The sequence below is a fragment of the Saimiri boliviensis genome, chromosome 1 (genome assembly GCF_048565385.1).
Source record: "Saimiri boliviensis isolate mSaiBol1 chromosome 1, mSaiBol1.pri, whole genome shotgun sequence".
NCBI lineage: Eukaryota > Metazoa > Chordata > Mammalia > Primates > Cebidae > Saimiri > Saimiri boliviensis.
Window position 1 is genome coordinate 221,251,857 of NC_133449.1, and position 10,658 is coordinate 221,262,514.

Sequence of the window (10,658 nt, forward strand, 5' to 3'; positions counted from 1 at the left end):
AATGATGTTATGGATAGACTGTTAAAATAGTGGAGTTCCTCTAACCCAGCAAACATGAAATCATACATAAAAATATGTTTATTTTTGAAATCTTAATTTTACTTCTGCCCACTCCTGAAAGAAAAAACAAAGTGAATCTGATATGTGTTTGCTGAATATGGAAGTCTAACATGGCTACAATAAAACTTTATAATTTTAATAATGGTATTTTAGTATTTAAAATCTTAATCATACTGATTGGGATTACCAAATAGATGTTGAAGAATGGACCTGTAAATGTACAAAATGATGTTTCAATCAGTGTTTTAAGAATTGTTTTCAACCTTGTTAAATCAATCAGTTTAAACTTGGAAAATTATCTTGCTTGTTCTTGAATGTGGTATGCTTGATAACTTTGGTTTTAAGTGATGCCAACTAAATAACAGAGTAACTGTAAGATAAAAGGTCAATAATTATTTTAACTTTCAGTTGGGTGGTTGCTCATATTATTTCTCTAAATATTACACAACCTGGTTCTTCTTAACACCTGCATATCATGAACCAAAAGCAACATCATGTAATCTTTCAAGGGATAGCACTCAATCCTTCATTGATTACTTGGCAACGGGGGAGTTTGTATGCTATTTTTAATAATAAAGAAGACAAATAGATTCTAAGCAGCTATTATTAGGGTCGTATTTATACCAACGTCTAATTATAAGATTTGTTACTATTTGACATTTGGCATTCATTTTTGGATAAGTCTTTTAATAGTTTTAAATAGTATGTGAATATAAATAATATATGTGTTTAATAATCAGACTTATGTTACTCTTGGAAACGTTAAGAATTTTCAGTTCCTATGTGTATCTAGACATTGTAAAAGCCGTCTGTTACTCTGGGTCATACTCCTACTGCTTTAACATTTAAGCTTTTCTAGAGGAGTCAGGAGTTGGGAAAGAGTAGTAATCTAATGCTGCCTCTGCTGATGTACTATAATGTTATTATATGTAATGATTCAATTATTTACTGAATCATAAAAAAATATATGTGTGTGTGTGTATATATATATATATATATATATATATATATATATATATATCTCAGTGAGCCACCACTACATTACCAATTGGAATGGCTGACATCCAAAAACCCATCAATACCAATTGCTGGCAAGGATGTGAAACAAGACTCTCATTTGTTCCTGGTGGAAATGTAAAGTGGTACAGTCACTTTAGAATCCTATTTAGCAATTCATTATAAAGAAAAGTTTTTCACATATGAAAAAAAGCTCAATATCACTGATTATTAGAAAAATGCAGATCAAAATCACAATGAGATACCATCTCAAACCAGTCAGAGGGGCTATTTTTAAAAAGTCTAAAAACAACAGACGCTGGCAAGGTTGTGGAGAAAAAGGAATGCTTTTACACTGTTGATGGGAGTGTAAATTAGTTCAACCATTGTGGAAGACAATGTGGTGATTCCTCAAAGACCTAGAGGCAGAAATACCATTAGACTCACCAATCCCAGTGTTGAGTATATAATACCTAAAGGAATATAAACTGTTCTATTATTATTATTATTATTATTATTATTATTATTTTGAGGCAGGGTCTGGCTCTGTTACCCAGGCTTGAGTGCAGTGGTGTGATCTTGGCTTTCTGCAACCTCTGCCTCCCAGGCTGAAGCAGTCCTCCTACCTCAGCCTCCCAAGTAGCTGAGACTACAGGCAACTGCCTCCACATCTGGCTAATTTTTGTATTTTTTATAATAGAGATGGGATGTTGTCATGTTGCGCAGGCTGGTCTCAAACTCCTGAGCTCAAGCAATCCACCCATGTTGGCCTCCCAAAGTGCTGAGATTACAGGCATGAGCCACTATGCCAGGTCTAAATCATTCTATTAATATTATCAAGATACATACATGCATATATTCATTGCAGCACTATCCATAATAGCAAAGACATGGAATAAACCTCAATGCCCAGCAATGGTAGACTGAATAAAGAAAATGTGGTACATATGTTGTGGAAATTCAAGCAGAGAACAGAGAGATCAAGAGACAATAAAATTTCTTTATTGGAGCTCTGGCTGACGGTGGCCTTACGGCCCACAATGGCTACCAGAAGCACCCAGAGGAAAATGTCTTGCTTATATAAGTCTTGGTGCAGAAAGACAAAGTAGGGGGAAAAAACAGGTTTAAACAGACATTTAGTCATTGACTTGTGTTAAGTATACAACCTCGAGAATTCATACACTTTCTACATGGTATCTCCCTCTCACGGCTGGCAACTGGGAAGAGAAGAGGTCTTTATACAGAAATATGCTTGTGAGCTGCAGGTACAAAGATATGCTTGGGTACCTTATCTCAGAAGGCAGAGGTTTTGCTGACTCTACTTTAGCTAACTGTAGGCAATGTAGACTGGGAGAAATGGTTTAATGCTTCTCTGCTGTTTATAACTTTTTATTATTATTTTTTAATTAATGTCTATTCTAAATTTTATTTTTCCTCCTCACATATAGACCATGGAATACTTTGCAGCCATGAAAAGAAATGAGACAATATCCTTTGTGGGGACATAGATGGAGCTGGGGCCATTATCCTTAGCAAACTAATGCAGGAACAGAAAACCAAAACCAAATACCACAGGTTCTCAATTATAAGTAGGAGCTGAATGATGAGAACACATGGACACATCGGGGGAAACAACACACAATGGGGCCTGTCAGGGGATGGGGCATGGGAAGAGGGAGAGCATCACGAAGAATAGCTAATGGATGCTGTGCTTGATACCTGGGTGATGGGCTAATCTATGCAGCACACCATCATGGCACATGTTTACCTATGTAACAAACCTGCACATCCTGCACATGTACCCCTGAACTTAAAAGTTGGAAATTTAAAAAAAGTTTTTCCATACCATCCAGCAACCACACTCCTAAGGCATTTGTTCAATTTCTTCGAGAATTTATGACAATCAAACTCCTGCATGCAAGTGTTTATATGAGGTTTATTCACAATCACCAAAAACTGGGAGTAACTAAGATGTTCTTCAATAGGTGAACGAATAAACAAACTAGATACATCCATGCAATGGAGTTCTACTCAGCAATGAAAAAGAATAAATTATGAAGTCATGCAAAGACTTAGATGAATCTTAATTGCATATTGCTAAGTGAAAGAAGGCAATCTGAAAAGACTACACAGGGCATTATTCCTGGCACTTGTATCTTGGTTTCTTTCCTTTTTTTCAGGGTTGGGGCACAGGGTCTGCTTCTGCCTGGCTAGAGTGCAGTTGTGCAGTCTCGGCTCACTGCAACCTCCATCACATCTTGGTTTCTGATACCATTAGTCAACAAATGAACCAGGGCTCTTTGAAGAAATGGCCAATTCTAGAATTGGGGCAGTAAATATACAAGATAAGCATGGACCATCTTGTGCCAGAATACATAGAAGTGTTCAAAACAAAACAAACAAAAACCACTACCACCAACAGAAAAGACAGAATCGAAGTCAAATCCGACAAAGAACAGAGGAAAAAAAATGTTAAGCCTATGTCAAAGGAACACAGGGGCTAACTGAAAAGTGCTCCCAATGTCCAAACTGGAACAATTTGAGCAGCACAATAAAGTGGCACTAAATTATAATCCAAAGCATAATGTAAATATCCATGAGTCCATACTGATAGAAATCAATGGTTGAATAAATGAATAAATGGGGCATAATAGATAAATCTCCAATGCAGATGAGTTCCACATAGTTTGCATACATATTCCACCCTCAAGGAGAGCGAGGGTAACTCCTCATTTCTTAAATGTAGGAAATGCAAAGTGACTTTCCTAGAAAAAGTGCAGTATGAAAAGGAGAAAAAGAATATCTTTACAATAAAGAATCCTGAAAAACATCGCCTTAGCCAAGTGATCAAAGTTAACATCAACAATGCTATGTTAATAGTTTGTACTCGATATGTTGGGATGAAAATGGCATTTTACCTCTGTGGTGTTTCTCCCACAAACCCATAATACCAGTTGAATCATAACAGAAATATCAGAAAAATCCCAACTGAGGAACATTTTACAAAATACCTGACCAGTACTACTCAGAAATTACAATATCCAAAACAAGGAAATTCAGAGAAACCCAAAGCCAAGAATTGACTAAGGAAACATGACAACTAAATGTAATGTGGTGTATTATATAAGATCCTGGAACAGAAAAAGGACATTGGGTAAAAACTAAGAAAATGTGAATGAAGAATGAATGTCAGGTAATAGTAATGTGTCAAAACTGGTTCATTAGTTATAATAAATGTACCATACTAATGTAAGATGCTAATAATATGGGTACTGGGGTTTAGGGGATGTGGAACTCTCTGTACTGTTTTTGAAATTTTTCTGTTTGGTGCTTCATCCTTATCTGCAGTTTTGTTTTCTGTGATTTCAGGGATCAACCTATGATCAACCATTGAAAATATTAAATGGAAAATTCCAGAAATAAACAATTTACATGTTTGAAATTGCACACTATTCTGAGTAGCAGGATGAAATCTCTTGTTGTCCCACCTGAGGACATGAATCATCCCTTTGTCCAGTGTATCCATGCTGTACATGCTACCCACTCAATGGACACTTAGTAGTCATCTTGCTTATCAGATTGACAGATCACAAGAAGAAGGGTGAGTACAGTACAATAAGCTATTCTGAGAGAAAAAGAGAGAGAGACCATATTCACATAACTTTTAGTTACGTAGTATGTCATTATAATGGTTTCATTTTATTATTAGTTGTTAATCTCTTACTGTTTTTTCTATACACATAAGGCCTAATTTATAAATTATTTTATAAATATTTATAAATTTATATATAATAATTTACAAATTATTTTATAAATTAGGCCTTATTATGTGTACAGAAAAAAACATAGTATGTATAGCTTTTGGTACTATCTGTGGTTTCAGGCATCCACTGGGGTTTGGAACATGTTCCCTATGGATAAGGTGGGGGGAACTATAAATACAAAATTATTTTAAAATAAAGTTTTTATTTTATTATTCTAAAATAATAATAGGAATATTTAAAATAAAAATAATTTTAGAATAGTAAAATAAAAAGTTTATTTAAATTTTTTTAAGTTTATCCAAATGCTTATGAAAATTACATAAATACTAGATTTCAGGAATGCAGAGAGAGTAAGACCAGAACTCAGTCAGGTTTCTAAATGCAATGGAGTTATTTGCTATTTTGTAGCAAAATAAGAATAGTACAATGTAGTATGTTTTTCATGAAGATAAATTGATACAGTATGAAGAATTATTTCTTATTCTGAGATTGTTTGTAGAGTGTGTGATGTAAAAATATCTTTCACTTTGAAACGATGCTAATACTAGGTCTGCTCCCTGAAATAAAAAGTCTGAGATCCACATCCTTTAGAAATTCAATTTCTAACAACTCAGAAATTTGCTCCTCTTCCTAAGCAGAGCCAAAATATTACTGTTCCATGATGTTTTTCTTACATCTTCCTCTACCTTTATTTAAGAGTCTGAATGGATATCTTATACCCCTGCCACCCTCAGGCAAAGGAAATCAAAGCAGAAGAACCAAGTAAAATAAAAGCAAAGATTTCCCACAATCCAATGAAATAAAAGCAAAGATTTCCCACAATCCAGTGAAATAAAAGCAAAGATTTCCCACAATCTCCCTGGCATCCAGTGGTAGGAGGAAATGCCAGCCTTTTCCAAAGTTCAGAACCAATGAAAAAGACTCCTTTATCAACTCATCAGTGAAGAAGAAAATGAAGACTAGAGAAGATGGCACCTCGGGGCAGTGGATTCAGAAAGTGAGTGATATAAATCTGTCTTTAACAGAACCCAGAAAGATTAATTGTGGGCTTTTGTGTTTTAGGGTGCGGTGAGCTAGGCATTTTTCTTCTTACATTGCAAGAGTCAGAAGTTCCACTGCCTAACCTTTAGAGGTTATCTGGAAATAATTAAAAACCTCCATCAACTTCTACAACTGCTATTGCCTTGCGTGATAGCAGTTAAATGAAAAAAGCCAGGCAAAGCTCCAAATGTTCTCATTGATAGTCATACCTCTATAAAGTAAGTGTGTGGATGTTTTAGTGATGTGTATTCTTCATTCAAATGTGCATTAGTTTGTCCAGCAAACATTTAGTGATTGCTATTTGCCACTGTAATGTGTGCTGTGCATGTAAATGTGAACAAGACATTCTTTACCCCTAAGTGGCTCATAATCTAGTTTAGAGACATAGTTGCCACACAGTATGGTAAGTGCTTCATTAAGGATTAATACAAATTTGATATTTAGAGAAAACTTTATGGAGCACAAAAGCTTTCTTGAAAGTTGGCTCAATGTTAACAAACAACAGCTTATTCAGGGCAAAAACTTCAAACTTCAGTTGGAATAATACTAAAAAGGAAAGAGATATTCTGTGTCACAGATACAGGGGAGCAGTACAAAACATTATTTAAAACACTATTTTAGAAGTCTGGGAATCTGAATTATAACTTTTATAATTTATACTCCTACTATGAGAGGAATTTTTTATCCATAAGATGAAGGAAAATAAAATAGTCTGAGTCCCTTTCCTAAAACTTTATCCTTTTAGCTGCTAATAAAACACATGAAGCAGAAGACACTAAGGGTATAGAGGACATATTTATCCAGAGGCAAAGCTAGAGAAGTTTAGAGGTAGAGCTCATATTAGAGAAAACAGATGATGGTATGACTTCTCTCCTGCAGAGAGAAGAGAGGCAGCCTTACAGTGGAGCGTCTCTCCACATTCAGTGCCAAGGCCAAGACCATGTGCCAATCTTTCCTTGGAAAAATAAAAAAAAAAATAAAAAAGAAACCCTGATAGCCAACAGAGTGGATTTATGTGGGGACCAATAGCCTGAGAGCCTGGGGGGCTTGCAGCTCTCCAGGACTGAAGGCCTTTTTTTCTTTTTTTCTTTTTCTTTTTTTTTTTGACCATGTGCCAATCTCAAAAGAAGACAATTATTTGCTACTAGGCAAAATTGTAATAGTTGCACCAGCTGTTTTCCTGAGTCTCCTATAATGTTAACATTACCTGAAAAATACTGTAGTTAAGATGGGTGGTGATTCCATTCAGACATTCCCCCCAGTTACAACGCCCCTGAGGTTGGGTGATGTTGATTGGAATAGCTGGGCATTTAGCCAAGGGAAATTCAATTGCTGATGCCTGTCATTTGGGCTTGGTGAAGTATAATTTATGTGGTGTTCTGCCACTCCCATGTACAGTTAAGTTATTGCCCGCCATCTAAGTATAGGACTGACTTCTAGAATATTCCTAACTCCCAGTGTGCTGATTCATCCAGCATCATGTCATGCAGGGCCAGAGGTAGGTCACCTAATAAAAATATTATTTTTCTGTTTTTTTTTTGACATTTGTGTTATTGTCAGTGTTATAATAATTGTGATTTGGTGTGATATTTCATTAGAAGTAAATATCCACTTTAATCTAATTGTGTTTACATAATTATATTTTTTTCTTTTCTTTTTCCTTTTTTTTTTGACATGGAGTTTCGCTCTGTCACCCAGGCTGGAGTGCAGTGGTGTCATCATGACTCACTGTAGCCTCTGTTTCCTGGGTTCAAGCAATTCTCCTGCCTCAGCCTCCCAAGTTGCCGGGACTATAGGCGCACGCTGCCACACCTGGCTGAGTTTTGTATTTTTAGTAAAGAAGGGGTTTCACCATGTTGGCCAGGATGCTTGATCTCCTGACCTCATGATCCGCCCACCTTGGCCTCCCAAAGTGCTAGGATTACAGGCATGAGCCACTGCACCCAACGTGTTTTTCTTAAAGAGGTCTACCAAAATTGGTTATGCTTCAGGCTCTGCAAAACCTGAATCTGCTCATGCTTAATTCATCTAATGGGAATTAGATAAATTCAGCTCACTCCCTCTCTTGCTCATTATAATGATCAATCAGTCAAACCAACAACAACAATAATCTTGTCCATCTGCCTGCTGATGCATAGAAGTACAAGAGGCTGAAATTTTTATTTCATATTTAGAAATATAAATATTACAAAAAGGTCAATTCCTGGCTGAGGTAGTGTTCTCACCTGCCTGATTTTCAGTTATGTGTAACTAGTTATTCCAAAACTCCATGTGATGACCATGTAGTTTTTCTTTTGTTTAATATTGAGAGAGAATAAAGGCACAGGAATGGTCTAGAGATGAAGATATACATTGTCACCAAGGAGGTACACAGGCAAGAAGGGGAAGGTTGAGAATTTTGAAAGCTAAGTCCAGTGACACTCTTACTTATGATCAACCTGATTGTTACAAATATAAGCTGGTCAGCAGCTACCAGTGACTCTAGAAGCTACACTGGTTTTTTAAAAAGCTGACTTTCCAGAGATCACATAGCAAGGGAATAGACATTATTAATAAAATAATTCCATGAGCATCCAAAGGAGCTTGCACATTTCTTGGACTTGATTTTTATCAGATGGGTAGAAATTTGGTTAAAACATTTGACACACTGAAGAAGCTAACTGGAAGGATGAAGCTGAAGGGAAGCCTTACAGTTTAGGTGGATGAGTTTTGAAGGCTCTTTTATATGTTCAAAATACTATAAGAAGCAAGACGCATTGATTCAAATCCTATATATGCTATTTGATATGGCCCAGTTACCTCTACTGTACTATGAGGACTTTCCATACAGTATTTTCCATATAGGGTTGTCAGAAAATGAAATCAAGATAATCAACAGTTGGCACACAGAATTACAGGGGTTTATTTAAAGAGTACAATTAAGAAGGGAGGGTACTTACCAAACTCCTGAAATTTTATGCCAATATTTCTATGTGCAGACTTTTTGTGAAGTAAGAGGTTCACAGCTTCTATTAATTTCTTGAAGAGATCTGGGACAAAATAAGCTAAGAAGGATGATGTTGAAGCTCATTTATGTTTGTGAATGAATTGCAAAGAAAAAGGTCTGAAATTTTCTAGAAGTAAAATAGCAATCAAAAAGTAAAATGGCTGGGACAGAAGAGAAATTGAGTGAGGTTATAGTGGGAAAAGAATTCAAGTTGATGTTGATCAGATAAAGTAATACTGTATTTGTAGTGAGCATTCAGTGCTGTTCTTGCTTTCTCAATCTATTTTTTTATGTGCCTAAAGTATAAAATATTTTCTTCTTTTTCAAGCCCTGAGACTATGAACATGGCTGATATATTTTCAATGCAAGTAATTTTTAAAAATTGGATAAGAGTTTAAAAGTTAAGGATGTGATCCTGGATCTACATCTAAATAATTATGTGAACTTGTGCAAGTAATTTGCCTCAATTTTTCCCAAGTGTGAAATTGTAGTGATAAAACATTTCTCCTTCATAAGAATAATGTTTAAAAATGGACTAAGAAGGCCGGGCGCGGTGGCTCAAGCCTGTAATCCCAGCACTTTGGGAGGCTGAGGCGGGTGGATCACGAGGTCAAGAGATCGAGACCATCCTGGTCAACATGGTGAAACCCCGTCTCTACTAAAAATACAAAAAAAATTAGCTGGGCATCGTGGCGCATGCCTGTAATCCCAGCTACTCAGGAGGCTGAGGCAGGAGGATTGCCTGAACCCAGGAGGCGGAAGTTGCGGTGAGCCGAGATCACGCCATTGCACTCCAGCCTGGGTAACAAGAGTGAAACTCCGTCTCAAAAAAAAAAAAAAAAAAAAAAAAATGGACTAATAAATAAAAATATACTGATTTTTTCTAGTGAGGTAATTACTTAAAATCAACATGTTCACTAATCATTAGAGAAATGCAAATAAAAACTACAATGAGATACCATCTCTCACACCAGTTAGAATGGACATTATTGAAAAGTCAAAAAATAACAGATGTTGGTGAGGTTGTGAAGAAAAGAGAATGCTTATACACTGGTGGTGGGAATGTAAATTAGTTCAGCCATTGTGGAAAGCAGTTTGGCGATTTCTCAAAGACCTTGAAAAAGAACTACTATTCAATCCAGCAATCCCATTACTGGATATATACCCAAAGGAATATAAATTGTTCTTTCATAAAGGCACATGCATATATATGTTCAACACAGCACTATTTACAATGGCAAAGACATAAGAGTCAACCTAAATGCCCATCAATGGTAGATTAGATAAAGAAAATGTGGTACCTATAGACCATGGAATATTATGCAGCTGTAAAAGAACAAGACTGTGTCCTTTGCAGCAAGATGGATGGAGCTGGAGGCCATTATCCTAAGTGAAATAACACAGAAACAGAAAACTAAATAAAGCACATTTAATTTACAAGTGGGAGCTGAACATTGAGTACACATGGATACAGAGAAAGGAACAACAGACACTACAGCCTACTTGCAGGTAAAGAGTAGGAGAAGGATGAAACAACCAATCAGCAATAATATGCTTATTACCTGGGTTTTGAAATAATTTGTACACCAAACTCCTTTGATATGTCCTCATCATTCTTTGAGCATATTTTACTTTTTTGGTGTAGCAAGATGTTCCACATTCGTCTGGCACTTTCCACGCTCTGGAGTCAATTACTTCTCCAAGAAACCCTTGTTCCTTTTGGCAAATAATGATATTTTTGAAGCCACAAGTTGAGCATTTAGGTGTGTTTATTTCTTGTCGATTGCCATTGTTTTTAGACCTTCACGGTG